The sequence below is a fragment of the Anopheles ziemanni genome, chromosome 3, assembly GCF_943734765.1.
Source record: "Anopheles ziemanni chromosome 3, idAnoZiCoDA_A2_x.2, whole genome shotgun sequence".
Classification (NCBI taxonomy): domain Eukaryota; kingdom Metazoa; phylum Arthropoda; class Insecta; order Diptera; family Culicidae; genus Anopheles; species Anopheles ziemanni.
In genome coordinates, this window is record NC_080706.1 from 18,807,186 (window position 1) to 18,827,065 (window position 19,880).

General features: G+C 45.1%; 1 protein-coding gene across 1 annotated transcript in view; it reads right to left on the bottom strand.

Moving 5' to 3' along the window:
* The window catches only part of LOC131288068 (protein groucho), a 160,943-nt gene that overhangs the window by 17,170 nt on the left and 123,893 nt on the right, over positions 1-19,880 (bottom strand). The gene's annotated exons all lie outside the window — the stretch shown is intronic.

The following is a 19,880-nucleotide window of genomic DNA, read 5'->3' on the forward strand; positions in this document are numbered from 1 at the left end:
ACTGCATCGTTTCACCTGACCGTGACAGGAGGATTTGTGCGGTAGAGCAGAGAGGAAAGCGGGGGGGGGGGGGGGGGGGGGGGGGAACGAAAAACAAACTTGCCAACCCACGCCCCCAACCGTATTCACAAGGATAAAGGAGTTTTCTTTGTCCTACTCCAATCCGTCCGCTCTCTTACCAATTGCCTTGTATGATAGATCTTTTTCTTTTCTTGCGGAATCCCCTCACGATCGCTTTCGGAGAAGTTTTGGGGATTTCTTTGCAGGGGTGAAAAAAAACTGATACCAACCCCAGTTCGTGCACCGGTAATATTAAACATCAGCAACCCACAGCCTCCCACACCCGCACTCCACGACTTCGCCCATCGGAAGGAAATAGCCGTACACGAGGGCGCAGGTTCGAGGGTGGATGGATTTTGGTCGCAAATTTACAAACAACCGTCGACCCGTAAACGAAACCGACCGGGAGGTACATAAACTATTTTTTGTGTGTGTGTGGCTGCCTTCATCTACACTCCCTCCTTCACACCAGGTGATTCTCCTGCTGCTCCCGGCAAGTGCTGAGTTCGATGGAGGCGCCCAGTAAGCCGTATAATGCAAAAGTTGCTGCCGTGGTATGCATTGCCCTCATCGGGAGTCGGGATTCTGGCTCGTAAAGAAGACTTATCCTCCAGTGCACCGCACGTACCCTCGACCAGTTCGTCCCAAAAAAAAAAGCAAATGGAAAGCAAAACCCCGAAAAAATGGGTTTCATAAGAAAAAGAGCTGTGAATAAAAGCAAATCCACCCCCTCCCTTGTTCGCGCTACCCGACGGAGCGGGTCGGAAATCGCACATATTTCCTACTAAAAAAAAAAAGAACTCCTTCCGGTGGACACCCTGCGGGAAGGAAAATGATAAATTTTTCCCCACCGCCTGTTTTTTTTTTGTGGACAAGCAATTTGGGTTGAACCGAAACGAACTGCAAAGGGAAGGAAGGCTGGGACGCGGAAAGCGGACGAACTCAAACCAACCGTCGGATGGAATGATGAAGGAGAGTTTCTCGCTCTCTCACTCTCTTTCTCTCTCGCTCTCTCTTATCTCTTTCAGTAGCCTCCGCCCGGTGGGTTGTGGTTCCAGGAAAACAGGCTACTTACGCCGGGGATGGGTGTTTCGGTAAAACCTATCGAATGTGTCTCAAATTCGGCCGGATTTGTGTGGGGTTTTGGGTTAAGCTGCTCGTAATGGTTGACAAGCGAATAGAGTTTGCTACTTCTTGTTGTTGTTGTTGGTGTTGGTAATGTCTCCTACGTTTCGATATTTTCCATGTTTGCCAAGATTCTTGTAGCATTAAAGTCCGCCACCTTATCATGAGATGCCCACTAGACACCCTGAAGGGAAAATAGTTTCAGAAAACGAACGGATCCCATTCTCCATCATCATCTTTTTCGGTCTCTTTCCACACGTAGCCCCCGTCCTCTCGTACCATTTCCATGCCAGAGAGCAGGAGGGGCGGCTTCGGGTAGCATGGTGAAACTTGTAGCAACAGCAAACAACTTTATAGCCCTCCGTAAAATCGATTTGCCTCTTATGTGCTGCTTCCTTCCACGGTTCTACTGTTCGGAGAGCTTGTTTTTTCTCTTCTTTTTGCCTACCGTAAAGAGGAAAGAAATCCCTTCTCCTTTGCAGGGGACAGAAAATTTGATCCAAGAGTTCAAAAAGAATCTATAACACGTTGCCACAAAGGATTTCTTCCCCCCCGTTTTTTTTCCTAGGAAATGGCTCAACCCAGCGGAACGGCGTGGGGAAAGAAGGAAGTGGAGACCTTATTGAAAAATAATAAAACGAACCAACGGAATTGTACACACACACACACACACACAGACAAGTACAACCAATCCAACAACCCCTCTTAGGGGGTGTATTTTGTTCGATTTTATTTTTTTCAATATCAAACGAATCAAGGGATCATCATTGGTCCTGGGGATTATTTGATTCCCGCCGTTCGGTCCCTTCGGATAGGTAGCAAAAAATAACTCTGCTCGATAGGTTTTCCTATTCTTTTACACTTCAATCTTGTTTTCGTTTCCGCTGTTTTTTTTTGGGATATGTCTTCGGGGGTGGCTTGAGTTATTCGAGCGCATCGATTTTTCTTTCAAGGTTTGTCACCAACCGAACCGTTGACAGCTGCTTTTGAGCGACCCGATTTGAGCAAACACTTACCCCGGGGGGGAGTTGAAACGAAGGTACAGTCGGAAAAATGGAACAACATAAAAAGTTGATCTATTCAGATAAAGACAGCTCGATGCTACCAACCAATCGAGGCAGAAGAGGTATTTAAAATATACGATTAAATCTCCCTTTACATATCCGGAGGGATGATTTGTATATAAGCTATTTAATCAAAAACGAAATTCGGTATGAAGTATGAAAGACCGTGTGGGTATATTTAGCTGAATATACAGAAACTGTAACGAAATCGGGCCCTACTATGCCACTAGTTAGTTATTAAAAAGTTTTTTCCCAAGGCAAACTTTGTTCTGCACAAGATTTAAAAATATCAAAGAAAAGAAAAATGATTGGCTGTTAGACTGAAATTTTAAAGGCATTCAAATGGTGTTGTTTTCACCACCTTTCGTATCATCACCCACGAACTACTACAGCATCAACTGACAGAATTGAGCCAACAAAGGTTTCCCTATTCTTCGGCGGATTGGTACATCTTTTGTCCCACCCATCATCACACGCAAGGCTCCTTTGTTGGAATTTTGATTTACCCGGGGTACGGCGACATCGTTTTATCCGTCATCCTCTTAATCAGCATCATTTTGCGCCAAAATGGGAGGAAGCGAAATGGGGACAGAGTTTTGGAGACCGAATGAACCTCCTCATCCCACCGCAAGGGAAAACCGGTGAGATGACTGTTCAAATGTGCGCTCCACACGATACTCCCTCTTCGCTGTATGTGTGCAGCACTCACGAACGGTGGATGAAACGTCTAAAACCTATTTCCCCAGTTCAGGCGGAAGGCAAAAAAAAAAAAGGAACAAGTAAGTGGATCTGTACCGGTGCCGATGGAAAAGAAAAACGGAACGAAACCTACCACCACCGAGTGGGAGGAAGTTGTTTATTGGGGCGAGCATTTTTCCCACAAGGATTTTCTTTGATTGAATTAGGCTTTATGACTTCCGTAGGGTGTGGGTGTGGGGGTTTGTGTGGGGAGAGAAGAAATGAATCAACGCTGAACGAAAAATCAACGATATCCATAACAGAGGAAAAAAGAAACAGGCAAAGAAAAACCCGTAAAAAAGGATCTCGCGACGTCATCGGACGACGACGGTGGGGGAAAAAAGTAGAAAACGTGCCGGGACGGAATGAAAATCAACCTACCCAAATCCTCCTCTACCTCATCAAACATTTTCGTGTTATGATGACTGATGAGTTTGGCAGGCGAAATGGGTGCCCTTTTTTTTCCAACCCGTATAACTTTCTTTCTTCTTTCCTACACCAAACGCGGGGGGAGAAAAAAAAAACAATCCAATGAAAGGATAGGTTTTCCCCCGAGGGTGGGGGTCCCTCCTTTTGCCACCGTAAATCCTGGCTCATCATCATTTCCAATAACGTACCAAACCGGGGCCATTATTGAAGCTACGCAAACAACAAGGACGAGGAAGAGTGAGCGACAAATGATTGAAGTTGATGAGTGTACGATACTTTATCGCATTCAAGCGCAAACACACGCACACGCACATACACAGAAGCGTTCAGTGGTGGTGTTGATGAATGGCTAAAGCCGTGAGGACGTGATAGGAAGGGAGCGCAAACGTGATGTATGATTTTTTCCCCGACCGTTTCCTTTTTGCAAACGATGGAGGCAACGAAGGATGTTCTCTCATCCCGCGAGACGGTTGCCCCCGTACGATATTTCTAAGCCGCGAGGCATTCGGAATCCGTAATTCATGATGAAGATGATTTAGTTCCCCCTTCATGGCACCTTTTTTTTTCGTCCATACCGGCAGGAGGTTGTTTGTTGGCTTGGGGAAAAGGAAATTCGCAAAACATCCTCTACCAGAGGGAAACCTTTGCCACTTGCCCGCGGCATTGTTGTTTTGTTGCTGGCAGATAGGCGAAAGGGAGATAATCTGTCGCCATTTTCATTTGCCCACACCAAAAACCCACCACGCGCCTTTTTTTCCGCGCGCACGTCCGGAGCAGTCATGATTATGATGGAATCATCTGCGAGGGTATTTTTTTCCTTTCCATGAACTGGCTGTTTTTTTCTTCTGCCAGTAATTTCGGTACTCTCGATTCGGCGTAACGCAAGGGAGAGGTTTTTGCTCCCACTCCCCAACCACCCACAAAAAGCTACCAGAAGAAGCGAAAGGAGCGGCGGAAGGGCAGCAGTAATAAACCGGAGTGAAACAAAGGCAAACATTAAATGTGTAACGGGGTGACCCGCGTGGAAGAAAATGAAAGCGCATCAAAACTCGCAAAGCCGCGGATGTGCAAATGACTGCTGGGGTGATGGGTTAGGGTCGGGGAGCTGGGTGGGGGGGGGGAGGGAGGCTGCCGTGATGAAAGACAATCATGGCGGGATTAAGTGATACGACGCTTGGGGGAGAGATGGGAGGGTGGACCTTTTATTTCCATCATCATATCAAGCGCATTTGATGAGTGTTTTCTGCGTTCGAGGGAAAACAGTTTGTTTGGGTTTTGAAGTGTTTTTTTTGTGATTAAAAAGGAGGTTAGAATGAAACAGTGGATAGTTTTTGGTTTAGAAGAATAATTTTTTTTGAAGAGAGATAATTGTTGACAATCAAATTTGAATAATAACTATGATATGAGCTTCCCTATGATTTCCCCCCCTAATTTTACTACACCAACTTTTATTCATTTGTTCAGAGCGAGGATCACACGTTAATCATTTCCCAGAGAGCTTTCCCGTAAACCCAGAAATCTTGATAGATTTGTCAATTTCAATTAAATTGAGCTACATATCAAACCTTCGTTCTTAAATCAACCAATTAGTTTCAAAAGGGCAAATGCATCTTGCATCGAATGGACTCAACAGAATTCAACGGACAGAAAATGTCATTCACCTCATGCAAGTATGTACTCTGAACCATATATTCGGAGCGTTTTTTCCCTTTTCCTATGTATGAGATTGCTTTTTGCTATAATTTCTTCCTTCTACCACGCTCTATGACCCTATCCAAAGTTTCACTACGGGACCTACCGTTATCGAACGACATCCGAACGACACCCAAAAGTAACGGACGGATCAAACCAAATGTCAGCAGCCTACTCGTGAAAGTACTATGGTCGGAAATTCCGCCAGACACCGAATATCTGCATCCTTTTCCAAATCGTGTGAGAATGTACCTTCCCGCGGACGGTGGACGAAATGAACAATGAACTAACCAACACGGTGGGCAAAAGCAAACCGGTAGCGTAAAAAGATTAGAGCCCTACCGGTCACCGAGGGCTGGACCGATTTGTTTTTATTCGTCGTCACCGTGAAAGGCCACCCTTTCTGTCTCTCTTTCTCTCTACGGTGGCACGGACGGAAGCCATCGGATCGCTATGGTCCTAGAACCCTTCAAACAAATGGCCATATGCACCGAGTATGGACAAGCGCCTGGACACATCCTGTCACACCACATCAGTTTCCATGGTGCACACCGAAAACCTGCATTTCGGCGTAGCAAAACGGGCTCGGTTATTTCCTTCCCGTTGTGATACCGAAGCTAAGCTGAAGCGATGGCCATCGTTTTCCTCCGTCACTCCCGTGCAGAGGTTGGTTTGGAAAGATGGTGCTGTCGAAATCGAAGAAGGAGGACAAAAAAGTGGAGTGCCCCCAACTTGTTCGTTGGCGAAGTGGCCAGAAATGGATGGAAAAGATCATGAAGTCCGAACGAACCCAGTCAGATCGTAGCAAAAGAAACACGGCAGCAAAAAAAAAAAAAGAGAGGAGCACAAGAATCTGAACGAACGTATGATGCCGCTTTGGTGAGCTTGATGCCAAGCGCAACAAACATTCCCGTGCATCCACACAAAACCCTGCTGGGGTAGAGTAAGTGGAAAGAGACGCCGACCGGTCAAGTCAAATGGTAGCACGTGTTCCCGGGCCGGTTCGGTGTGGTCGAATCGAGGCTTTGTGCCACGGCAACGGGGCTATAACATATCATAACACTTCCCATGAGCAAGTCGGCAACGTCCAAAGCCACGGAACACTCTCGTCGTACGTACCACCGTTTGATGTAGTGTGCACTTCTGGTGCTCCAAAAGCTTGCCGGGATCGAATCGATTGTCAAAAGGGAAGAAAGAGAAAAGAGCAAGCAGCGCATTCCCTGTGCCGGTGGTGGTTCACATGTTCTCTGTGTCCCGATGTCCATGTCGGCCGTGGTTTTGGCCCGTACGGCCAGGAGGAGAATGGATAACCATTTTCGATAACTTTTCCTTCTCTTTCCCGAGAGCAGCAGTTTTTCAGCATCCTCATCGGCATTATCACCGGCCCCGGTGCGGTATGTTGGCATATCACTTCCGACATAGGTTCGGTGTTAGGGTCTCCGGAATAAGCGGCCCCCGGACGCCGTTGGTCCAACCAGTTGGTGGGATGGAATATTTCATCTCTACCCGCGCGTACGACAACCCGTTCCGTAACCGAGGCAGTCCGGCTGAGGGAAGCAAAAGTTAGTCCTTTTTCGTGTTCGCTGACTGACAAGAAAGGAGGGTTTAGGCTGGGACCTTCCGGGCCAGAGAGGTTGCGGTTTTGTGGGACTTTTGGATTTAAATTTGGTTCGGCTTCAAATATTCACGCGACTAAATGTGGCGTTCCCGTTGGTCAGGGGAAGGGGGGTCTGAGCTGGCGGTGATTGAGTATTTGCTACGATTAGTTGCACTTAGTTCATTTGGGGATTTATTTCAACAGAACTGAGAAAGGCCGGAATATGTGTCAGTGATTAATGGTTAAATGGTGAATGTTTACGAGCTAATGAAGTAAAGGAAAAAAACTATTTTTTGTTTGTTTGTTGAAACTATCCACGATCTTTTTTACAAAAATAAAATACAATACAATTGACGTTCAACAAATCCACATTCCATATCTAACTTCTCCAAGTTTCAAACCGATATTCACCGTCACGGTATCAAACGACTCGTTTTCAATTTAGCTGCACGCGCTTGTTTATCGGAAATGGAATGAAAACTAAACACACACAAACAAAGACTTTAAAACTTTCGTTTACATTCGCGCGATAGTTTATCGCATTTGTTCAGTGTCAAATATTGAACAGCAGCCATACAAAAAAAATACAATTCCTTGGCGGAAATGTAGCGTTTCGAAACCAGAATAAAAACGAACAAAAACGTTAAGCTTCAAAAAGTTATGAATGCGTATGGATAACTTTTTCCGCCGCTGTTTTTGTTTTCGTATCATCCATGCCCGGCTTGTGTCGGTGTGGCTTATTTTTCCAAACATCTATTTGTTGTTGCCTGAACTACGGCCATGCCACACGGTGGTGAAGGGCCCGGCCACTCTCACTACCAGACACGGATTTGAAAACGGGATTTGGCTACTGTGCAAAATTGAATTCATACTCGGAGGCATGAGTACCACTCTTCTGCGTGCAGTTGATAAGCAGCAGCGAACTGAATCAATTAAGGTGCACTTGCGAACATCGAACCCAACCCGTGCCACCCTTTTTATTTTATCGGTATTGTTGCACTTTTTCGCAAAGCACAACCCTACGCTTTTCGTCGCAAATGGATGATTTTTGTTTCGATTTACAGATGAACACAGGTATGACGTACTATCGACCACTGATCGGGGAAAAAAGGCATACCATTATCTGCGCTGAAGAGTGGGTGAAAAATGAATTTTGACGTTCTGTTTGTTTATTTGTGCCGTCATGTTGAATTCATATGTTTTTTTTATGTTGCTTTTATCAGCACGTTACGATCAGCAACATAATTGTTTTTTATTCGCCGGACTAGCGCGGTTGATGATGATTATATTTATCTCCATTGGCTCCCAAACATTTCTACCTGCCTGGACTCCCAATGCATAGTTAATGTCTACCCGACAAAAAAGAAAATATAGAAAAAAAACAAAATAACACCTACGCACAGTTGAAATCCAATTGAATGTTTCGAAAGCGAAAATAATGGATGCCATTTGGAAAAAAACAATCGAGTTCGAAATGATAGCAAATTATTGCAGTAAAACATTCACTGCCAGCCTGGATGGGCTTTTGGGTCCGAGTAAGTGACGGAAAGAGTGAGTTAAAAGGGTGGAAAGACACAGCATAACAAAAAAAACGACACATAAACGAATATATTTTTGGTGGATACGGAAAACCCTTCCCACTTGGACGTCGTTGGTGATTATTCGAATGTGCAACGTTCAGCGTTGAGCAGATGAAACAAAAACAAATCGAGAAACACTGAACACGGACACGAAACAGGATGTGATGGACCAAATGGAGCGAATGGGGTGAATCATGGAAATGGTGGCATGTTTGAAAAAAATAAAAACACTCAACAAAAAAGCTCTCCACTTATTGGTACGCAAAATAAAACTGTAATGGCTGGGCGATCAGGAACAGGCACACCAAACTGACCGTAGGAGCGTAAATGGCACAAAAATAGCAAAAATGCGTGGTGCCAACAATAAATACTTCATCACATTCGTTCGCTTTGGTCCCGAACGGGATGGCGCTAAAAAGGGAAGCAAAAGTTGAAATAAATTCATACTATTCAAAAAACAAAAACCGTACGAAGCACAACAGAGCATATCAACGCATTTCATTATTATTATTCACACAGATTTATTGTGCATAATGTTTAATTGAAATATTTCTCTGCGGATTGCGAATACGAGCAAGTAGATAGAGATTAAGAAAGGGAATGGAAAACATTTTCGAGATTACTCGACAGCTTCGAAACCAAAAAGGAATATGATTGAGTAAAAAATGCAGTGTTTGTTTGTGTGGGAAAAACGCTGTTATACATAGGGTGGCTGAAATATTGCTTCAGTGGGAAAAAAGATGATATTAAATGGCTTATCGTTTCCGTACCTTACGTTTTAACATATAAAGAGTAAGAATTTCATCAAATGCTAGCAATTATTAAAATGTAAATTAACATCAAAATTTGTATAGATCATAAGCAAGGCATAGCAGAAAAGGTCATCCGACTGAGCCAAGTATTTAAACACTTGTTCAACGCCGCATCGAGTGATAGAAAGGGTGAGTGATCAAAACATAATTAAAATCATCATGTGAGAAATCAAACACAATCATGTCAACATGAGAGAGGAGGAAGAGTTAACCGGCATGAACGAAACACACCACGCACTTGCCCCCAACTGCACCACCACAAAGCACTAGTGAATAATTATAAATCAAATTGTTTTAATTGATACAACTATTTATGATAGGACCCAATTATCGGGTGGGAGGATAATTCGTATTTATCATTATACCTAGGCCAAGCGGAAACACTCCCGTCCATTCGTTCCCCAAACCCACAGCGACACTCACACAAACACAAACACATGCTGCACACGCTGCCGTATCATGGCGGGCATAATAATTATCTTTCGATCGCTGGGGTATCGCTTTCATATCCATCCAAAGTGGGAGTAATATAAACTGGGGGAAGCTTTTGAAATTAATTCAATTCAACGACCCAACAACTCTTGGGCGTCGGTGTGGATGGAGGCGCCTGGTGGCGCGTAGCAGATTGGCACAAAGGCACGAATGATGGCGTCAAAAATGCATCGGATCGGAGAGCTTAACGCGGGCAACGGAAGGCAGATACAGGTGGAAGTGTGGTAGGATATGGAATATAAATTGATCAATATTGTGTATCGCCATTTTCGATTGTCGATGTTTGGAGTGTTGGGTATTTGTTTCGTACATGTAAATGAATTTCCGAAACGTTTCGTGTATGCCCGATTACCTTTTGCTGGTTTGCTCTCCAAATGATTAAAACTTTATGTTAACCGATGGTTTGGTAAGCAATTATTTAATTAAAAATAATTCATCGTCAAATCCAAAATATTTTTTTTTAAGATATTGAACATCTTGTTTTCTGTAACAATCATTACGTCACGTCATTTTCATACCTTAACGGAAATATACTTTTTGATTTATCATCTTCAATTTGGCTAGGTATGAAAAGGTAAATGTATCAAACAAAAACAAAAACCACACACACACAGACACATCTCAAATCCACACAGTGAACATTGATCAATTTACGATGAAAGCCCATCGTGGTTGGCTTCCGGTAGCCTCACGCCGATGTACACTTTTAACATCCAGGCTACCACGGTTGCCTTCTCTGTCTCCCGCTCTGTCTCTCTCTCTCTGTATTATCACTCGGTTTGTTTTAATTAATTGGTAATTACACGTTATATTTAATGTTCAACATCATTCGAATGTGCGGCAGGGCGGATTGGGTGCGGCGGCGACGGCTACTTAACCCAAACACAAACAACAGCGAGATGAATGGGGCGGAAGATGAATCGGTAAACATAATATGCCAGCGAGGAGCACCTCCAACATGATGTTGGAGCGGAAAGGGGTGCGCGCGTGGAAACGCTGAAAATGAATTTCGCCCCCCGGGCGTTTCCGTTTCGTTCGACGGTGGGATGGGGAGTGAGATGATAGGGAAACAAATGGATAAAGAGAGAAAGAGACAAAGAGAGTGTGCAGTAGGTAAGGGCGAGCAAAAGAGCTACACTAGTGGCAACATAAGCCGCAAAGTTGTGGCAATCGGTTCGGTTTTGGCGGGCGCCACCAAACATTGGCTTATTGACTCGCATAATGAGCCCCATATTTACCTCTTAGCCCTCCTACCCACCCACGAGGGGCGTTTGTCGCGCGATCTGGCCCATTTCAATAATATCCGGCGAGCCGTTGCGTTCATTTCCGTTTGTCGAACAATTTGCAACACATGAGCTGGTTTATTGATGAAGATAATGATGCTCTTGTGGACGTATGGTGTGAGTGTGTGGTGGATGGAGGGGTGATTTTCATGACCCAACCAGCATCCCGTTACCCCACCGTTGCCATTCGCTTTTCCGCTGTGGCGTCGAGGACGTGTGGCAAACATGGGAGTATTAAATTGTACGCCACATTCCATCGGCGCTTCGGTTGGCAGCATCCTTTCCACCCACTGTCAACAATTTATACCCCCTTCCCACCCATACCACCACCGTGCGTGGGTCGCCCGGGGAATGGTGTTGTTGTTGTTATTTCATAAATAAATACATCATTATAAATGAAGTGTACTTCCACCACTTACCGGTGCGGCGGCATGTGCGTGTGCTATATTGAATAAATAAAGTGAATAACAAATAGCGGTGTGCACAACATTCACAAATTCATTCGTTTTCATCCGCGCTCTCCCTCACCCGTTCCATCACCCCTCTTGGTGGAGTATAAACGATACGAAATTGCATTCCGGCAGCGACAGGATTTTTCCCCTTTCCACTCGATCGCAAACCACAACAGTTCGGGTGGGGGGGGTGGGATGAAAAGCACTTTAACCATCACCACCACAGCAATCGGTTAATCGCCAAACTATTTATGGCGGCGGTGGTGTCGACGAGTGTTTGTGGGACGTGCGGTAATTTCATAAGGGCGTATAGGAGCTGCTTTACGGATCATTGAAGATCAAGAATGGATTGCTCATGCGATTTGCGTGTGTGTGTGTGTGTGTGTCGTACATAGAACGCTGGCGTTAATTTTTGTTTTCATTGAACAATTCGGCCCACACCATACCGGATTTCCATACAAATTAAAACCAACAAAGATGGTGGCCTCCCTCCTGACCAACCGACCCTCCCGTTCGTTCGAGTGATGGATTCAACAGGTTTAAGCTGGTGATTAGCTGCCACTTTCCAGCGCTAAATCCGCGCCCAAAACGAGCCGCAGGATTAGTAGGGTCGAGAATTAATAGGAGATTAAATTACACCACCACCTCTCGGGGTTGTTTGGGGAGGGTTTGTTTCCAAATCAATCGCTTCCATCGATTTTACTAACGCCTCATTAGGTAAATAATTAAATCCTGCGTTGGGATCGACATTGAGAAAAAAAATCATAGCGCCTTTCGTATTGTTCATCGACCGATATATTTTTTTCATATTGTTTGAATAGTATGAACATATTTGTAACATAAGAAATGACTATTCTTATCATAGCGCCTTTCGTATTGTTCATCGACCGATATATTTTTTTCATATTTGTTGTATAGAATGAACACATTTGTAACGTAAGCAATGATTATTTACGTGAGATAAAATAAAAATAAAAATTAAGATATGTAAAAGTGTTCTCCTCCTTGACGTAATCATCGTTTTTGGCAGTCCTTTTGTACAGGACAGGGTCCGGTCTCGGTTGGGATTCGAACCCATGCCGTTGACGGATATAAACATATATAATAGTAATTTTTACAGAAGCACCTTTATTTACCACGAGAGTTTCAAGAGATTGCAGTCTCATGAATTATGACTCATGAAAGCATTTTTGGGGGGTTTTACTTTTTGTTACGATAAAAATCCATTTCACCATATTATTCCTCCTTCGGCAAGCACCCGTTCCCGCTCGATTGAGGAGAAAAGGCCACCGCTACCAAGTCCCAAAAGGGCGTGAACATTATTAATTATAGATATCTAATTATCTTCTCCCGCCCCGTCCAATCTTTTCTATTTACCAAAGTTTACGCGGACTTGTTTTTCTACCTCCCACCCCCCTTTCGGACGGATTTACGGTGACTTTTTCCCGCTCATCAACAACAACCGACAACGGAGCCATCGGAATGGGGCAGGGAGGTAAGGCTGAAAACACTCCAAAGAATTCTCCAACCCTCAAACCATTGTACCACCCGCCTCCCACTATCACCAGTTGGTTCCAGTGGGATGCCGGCACCATGCCTTGTTTACAGGAGGCGACGCGAAGCCGGCGGGATGAGGGAAAACAAATTAAACTTTTCCTCGTTTTTCGCTCGCTCATTTAAGCAAAAGTGACAACGATCTCTCGGGGGAAAATTCCTCCCTCCACACGCCTCCTAACCGGAATACCAGCGTAGTCAGGGGGCAGGAGGGGCGTCGTTACAGCTGACTTATCCTACACGCCCGGGCGTGCTGCGTGTACGATGAGGGGAACAGTGAAGACAAGTGAAAGAATAAGCTGAACACCAAATAAACTCCATCCCCGAAGGATACCGGGGCATAGTCGGGAGGATGAAAAGGAAGGGAGAACGAGGGGGAGGGAACGGAAAAAGAAGGAAAGTCGGATTGCTTTGATCCTGCCCACGGATACCGCGTTCTGATGCTGGCCATATCCATTCCCCTCATGGGAAGGCACGGTCACAGGGTGTTTGTGAGCAAAACAGCAACAATGGCAACCGTTTGGGGAAATGAAATTAGATCCTGCTCCTGCTTCGCTTGTCTGATTCCCGCACGCCGTTATTTTTGCCCCTCCGCCGGCACCGAGGCACTCTTTTATGGATAAAGGAAACAGAAATTCTTTTCCTCCCCAAGGGAAAACTTTTAGCCAACATCAGACCGATTTCTGACTGAAGGACTGGTAAGGGCTTCTGATACGATGCGGAGTGCAGATGCATAAGTTCTACCTAATTTTATTAGAACACCCGGCGGAGTGGTATGGAGAGCAGTTTTGTGTTTTGTTGGTGAATTAATTATGGATCTGTTAATTTTCATTTTACTTACTTGGGGAATATGGGATAGTTTGAGTTGAAAATAAAAGTATAAAACGAAAAAAAGTTTATTTACCGGGGAAGTTAATCCATTAAAACCCAGTTATATAAAGTTAAATTCATCAAACTGAAAGTAAGTGTTTGAGTTAGTTATAGGAAAGATAAGGAGAAATTACATTTACTTATGATTCATTCTAACAATAGTTTTTTTTCAAAAACACATATGATCCTGATTTATGATGCAAAAAACAAATTAACCAACCGAGAAGAAAATTTTAACAAATTAAAAAAAGAAGGTATCCATTTCACAATTCAGTTTCCAACCACCATAATTCAAGTCGAGTGAACCTTCGCTAGCGACACTCAGTTCATCGTCATCCTTCTCACTAGTAGCTCACCTTCTCAACGTCATTGTGATAGCTTGCCCTACCGAATACCGGTGTAAGGACACGAGCACGAGAGAAGCGACCGACCACCAGTCCAACGGTTGAACAAACTCCACCAACCGTGTAGCTGGTTACGCAGTAGAACGGGGCCTCAATTTTTCCAACCATTTGCACGCTCCAATATGGAACCGCACCACCCCCAACCTCTCCATCTTTCGCCCATACAGTTTCTTTTTTTTTCTCCCCCGAAAACGCTACCGTTCCCTCGTGTACACTAGCCATGGCCATCGCTTTTGCTGGATTTCGACTCCCGATCCGGTGCATGGAGGACTACAACGTGTTTTCTTTTTCCTTTTTCTACATCACCCCCAAACCGCTCCCTTCCCCCTCCCCCCCCACGGGTTGGCTGGCAGGATAGTCACACTTCATGTTACCGTTGATGAAGGTGAGAAAAAGTGTACGAAAAGTTTTCCTGATGAAGTTTCCATCACTTTGCTCCGGGCCCCATTTCCGACCGAAAGCGCCCACCACCACCCGCCGCTTGGTGTGATCGTTGTCGTTCTAGATTGGGAGGGGGGGGGGGGGGGTTCAACGGTTCATATTTACAATCTGAGCGCAGGGGAAAAGGGGTGGGACGGAAACGGTAAGGGGTAGGGGCCGCACGAATACATCGAAATCGATGGTGGCGCGAAAAGGACGGCACAAAAACAACTCGGCTGAACAAGACCATTACGCCGTAGCGGGAAAAATCTCACCCAACACGATGCTCAATCGAGTGACAAAGACATGTTGAGGTGGAAAGCGGGCGCGGGCGGTAGGAGTGCTGTCCCTGCTCCCCCTTCCCCTTCACGCCAGCTTGGTTTAGCAGAGCCATTTCTCCTGCGGTGGTGGAGTTTTCCCCGACGGTTAGGAAATGGATCAAGAAAAAAAGGGCAGCAAAAATAAAACACAACGGTGGAGAAAAAATCCACCAGCAAGCGGGAGGAAAAGTGCGGTGGGTTTTGGTGAGTGTTTCCGTGCTGCTGCTGGAAACCAATTCGCACTCTCCCTACCCTCGCTTTCTCCATTTTCCGTCTCTGTGGCCAAGAAAAGTTAGCAAACAAGGCAACAGATGAAGACTTACGGAGTGTGTGTGTGTGTGTGTACGAAGGACCGTGGGTGAGTGGTGCGCTGGGCGGGTAGATTATTTTCCTTCCCTTCTCCCTCACCCCCACCCCGTCCACGTCACCTCACACCACACCCGTGTCGCTTGGTTGTGTGCACCTCAATTATCCGAACCACCCCCGGAGAAAAGCGGAAGCTACACAGTCCGTGTTTATTCCTGCGACCCGGGCCCGAAAGGTGATGGTTGGATAAACGTGATGGTTATTTGTACGACAGAACCAACGCCACCTTCACCACCATCACCAATCGTGCTTCCCTCCGTGCTAGTGCTAGTGAAATGAGAGGGAATGAGAGATTGAATCTCATGCTGGCGCAATATCAACGGAAGCGGTAAAATAAAAGCACACGCCTTGGTGCAAGCGGAGAAGGGGGCGGGAAAGCCACCCAGAAAGGACACAGAACGGGAAGGCAACGCGAATACCGTCACGTTAACGATTGCGCTGTTGGAAACGGACTCTGTGTGCAGAGCGGCGCAGTAGAAGGCGCAGATTGATCGTCAGGTTTTCCCGCACAATTTCAGTGCGCATTCAAACATAAGCCTGTTTAATTATTTTTAACAAAAAAAAAAAAATAGCATTCAACAACACAAAACGGATCGCGGGCAGGCGAAATTAACCGCTTTTATTGTAGTTAACATATTTATCAGTTTTGGTATCAACTCGTAATATTAAAAGTGATCTTGAAAATGTGTTAATGGGAGCTTCACAAGCGTACGCAAATGTGAAATTATATGTTGAATTTTTTTTATAAGATATAAGATAACGTGTAGATTTTTTCAAAACAGAAAAACACACCAATTCAAAACTTTCAAAGAATTTTATTAAAAACATATGACCTCGAAAACTCAAGGTTCGAACCACTGTGCGTTGGTTTTAAAAGGAAGCAAAGCATCGGCACAGAGTAGAATTCATTATGAAAAGCCACCCGAACCACTATCAAACCGCTTGGTGCTGCTTTCTCCTGCCATTCCCTTCGCGTCGTTCCCTTTTCACGGTCGTTACAACAACCACACCAACCCCCCCTCTCCTCCTGGTGGTAGTGTACAGGGAGGAAAATGAAATAAAACCAGCAACAAACAGACGAGCGCGTAGGGTACAAATCCAGGGGGAAAGGGGACCAGTGGGATGGTGGTATGGAAAACCCCGAAAATGGTAAAAGTGGAAACACGAAAACAAGGTGAGTACTTGGAGTGGGTTTTTCTTTGCGCCGCTTTTTTCACCTTCAAAAAGATTGTGCTTTTCACTCGCACCCACCTTTCCCGTTTCATTTGTCCTTTATTCTCCTTTATTTATTTTTTACGTCAGTATCCCTTGCTTCGGGCGTGTTTGTGTATGTGTGTGTGCATTGAAAGCGATGACGATCGTTGGGTGGAAAGGACGTCAACAAAAAAAAAACGCCCTGCTCACCCAATAGCGAACGATAAGCCGTCACAAACTCTTCTAACCTCGGTTTGGGGCGAGGACTTTTGTTTACGCTTTCCTCTGGTGCTGTTTCCTTTGCCATGCCGCACACTTTCCATTGATGGATGAGGGTGTGCGAGCAAATGTCGGTGGGATGATCGTCCCTAAAAGAGAAGGTAAATAACCGAGAGGAGCTAGTAGCACGAGGGAAGTGAAACAAATAACGCAAAGGGCACTCCTTTCGCTGCTCCCGAAGGCGGAAAAGTGTGGGCGCTGGTGGTTTGTTTTCTTTTATTCATCTCTAGATTTATTATCTCACCTAAATGGGGTGGCGTCCCCGGATTCAGCCGGTCCCACGTTGGTTGGGGAGTTGGGAAGGTTGTTTGGTGCTCCGTATCTTTTTTGGCCAGTGTATTTTGCAGCCCATTTTATTCCGAGAACACGTTTCCTCTGTGCTGGTGGTAATTTACTCCGGCTTCTTTTTCATTGCATTTCTATCACCTTTCGGCAGCTGAACAGCGTCACTCTGTGGCAGAAAACCGTGGCGACCGAAAGGATTAACCTCGCTGTGCCGTAGGGTTTGCTGCTGTCTGTTGGACATCGACAAAAATATGAAGAAGGACGTGAACAAATCATACCCGCGGCGGCAGCATACTTTTGCCCCCCGAAATGACGGATTGAAAGTGAATAGGCTGACGAAGAATTTTCAGCATAATACAACGTAGAAAACGATCACGACGACGAACGACAGTTTGAGGACGAACGCTTTTTCACGGACCTATGAACCTCGGCAATTTCGGAGGCAAATTGGTTGGCGCGTGGAGTGAGTTGTCTTGATGATAAATTTATTTACCGACTGGTCGTTTTTCTTCCTGCGCATTCTCTCCCCATTAGCAGTGTTTGACCTTCTTCGCAAGCCTTGCCTCAACGGACGCTCGCTCTGCAAACAAACCGACGCTATACACGGCCATTTTCGATACCCACAAAAAGGAGAGAAAGCAACCAACGGTCGCGTTGTACCCAATGGTAGATGGGAAAACATGCAGACCAAAACCCAACACACACACACACACCAGAAGCAAATACAAAGAACATCCACTTGGCAATGGCTTGATGGACGACGACGCTCCATAGGTTCCAGTGGCGAAGTCAGCTTCGAGAGCAACGGAAAGTGGGGGGATCTTGATGAGAAAATGAGGGGGGGAAACCAACAGAAAAAAAAAGCGTCGTCGTTTTTTCTCTTCCGTTGGACTGCTGGTGGCATAAATGGGATTTTCACCCAGCCCGACCCCGAACGCGGCAAAGGACCTTGGATGTGCGTGCGGAGGAAAATAAACAACAGCTCGATGGGACGAGGACGCAAGGACGAAAAAGTACCACTAGGACGAAAGCGAAAAAGTTGATTGAGATTAATTTATCTAACGAGCGAAAACACCATGAACACGAAACGACAGCGAGAGGCGGCCGGGCGCAGTGCGTTAGCGCTTCCCGGAATGATTGGGCGAGTGAATCGGGATTCACCGCCGGCGCTAAGTGGCGAGCTAGGCGATGGGCCAGGGGTAAGTTAATAGCATGGAAAAAAGAAACAAAACAGAAAAAAAATAAACAAGAGAATTCAAGTGATACGAAACGAGCCAGGGCAGCTAAATGGGCTCTGGTCACAGAAGAAAGAAACACAAGTCTGTTGATGTTTGCTAGCTTTCTTCCGTATAGAACTAATTTGTTGTGTTATTTTTATTTAAGGATTATTTGTCATAGTTGTGAGGAAGATTGAATATATATTTATAGTTCTCCATAATGATAATGCTAGTTAAAACTATACCTTATTTTAAAATTATAAATTAATACAAAAGTAAAGCTTATTATAAATTGGACTCGTTCTATGAGATTATGAAATTAGATTGTGTTTGGGGTTCTGGAAACAATGCAATAAACAAAATCAAAATCCTTTCATCTATTAATAAAAGTAAAATACAAATCACAACACATAAAAAAACGTTCAAGTAAACATGACAAGCTTTTACATTTGAAAAAGAAACTCTACAAAATGGCGAGAAAAGGAACACGCAAAAAGTGGCACAACCTGTTTACCGATAACAGAGTAAATGATTAGCAGCTTTACCAACATATTCAACAAGGCTTCCCAGTAGTTAAATTCGGTCCGGTTCTATTGGCTGCAAAAACGCAAACCATGTCAGGCAACACAGCTTCACATGGATTCCTATCCGAGACTGCAACCGAATGTTTCGGAATAAAAAAAGATTTCCACACTTTTATCTGTTGAGAGAGAAAAAAAAATAGAACGCTTCAGCTCTCCCGAGGCAAGGAAAAATAAATCGAAACACCCACACCCGACGGCAATAAGCGCGACGACAATGTTTTCCGACGTTTGTTGAATTTTCTCACTTCCTCACGGCATGCAGAAAGCGTCCTTCTTTCCTGCAGCATGCCACACTACACCATCGCTTAGCACACGTACACGTACCATCGCTATGTGTGTGTAAGCGTGGTGTAAGTGTGCCGCTTTCTTATCCGATCTAGGATACACTGGTTTCGCTTCGCTTTTATTTGAGGTTTTTTTTGCCTCCCCCCGTTTGGCTTACTTTTACTCCATGTCTATCTCTTCGGGGGGTTTACGCCAAAACAGAAGCAGCTCAGCATTCGGTGTGTGTGTGTGTGCGTGGCTTTTGGGGTGCAACGTCGCCCGGATGCCACCGGCGAACGGAACTGAGCATCGTTTCAAGAGTTTATTTTCCTCCCGTCTCGGATCGCCAACCCCTCTCCCCTCCGGGGAGGCAAAAAACTGTAAAAATCCTCGCCAAGGATATGATGAATGCGAAAGAATGATGCTGGGGAAACCCCCTACTCTACGGGATGGGTAAGAAAACGGGGGAAAGGGGGGAATTTGGAAGATTGGTGAACGGGAGTAAGGAAGCGAGAGCTTGCTTGGTTCAAAGAACCCTTGGGTGATTCCGTTACGTGTTTGTGCGCGTGTATGTGTAGCTCTGGTTGAAAAGTGGAAAATGGAAACCTTACGCCATCATAACCACCGCGCAGAGGGAGGAAGGGTGGGTCCAAGGGGACAGGAAGCGAAGTAAAATTTTCTTTCTTCTTTGCGATGGTTTTCCACGAACAACTTCCCTCGAGCGCTTTTCTCCCGCTCGAGATTTCCTTTCTGTCGTTTAGCTCACTCCATCATTCTTCGTTTCTTTTTTTTTTTCATT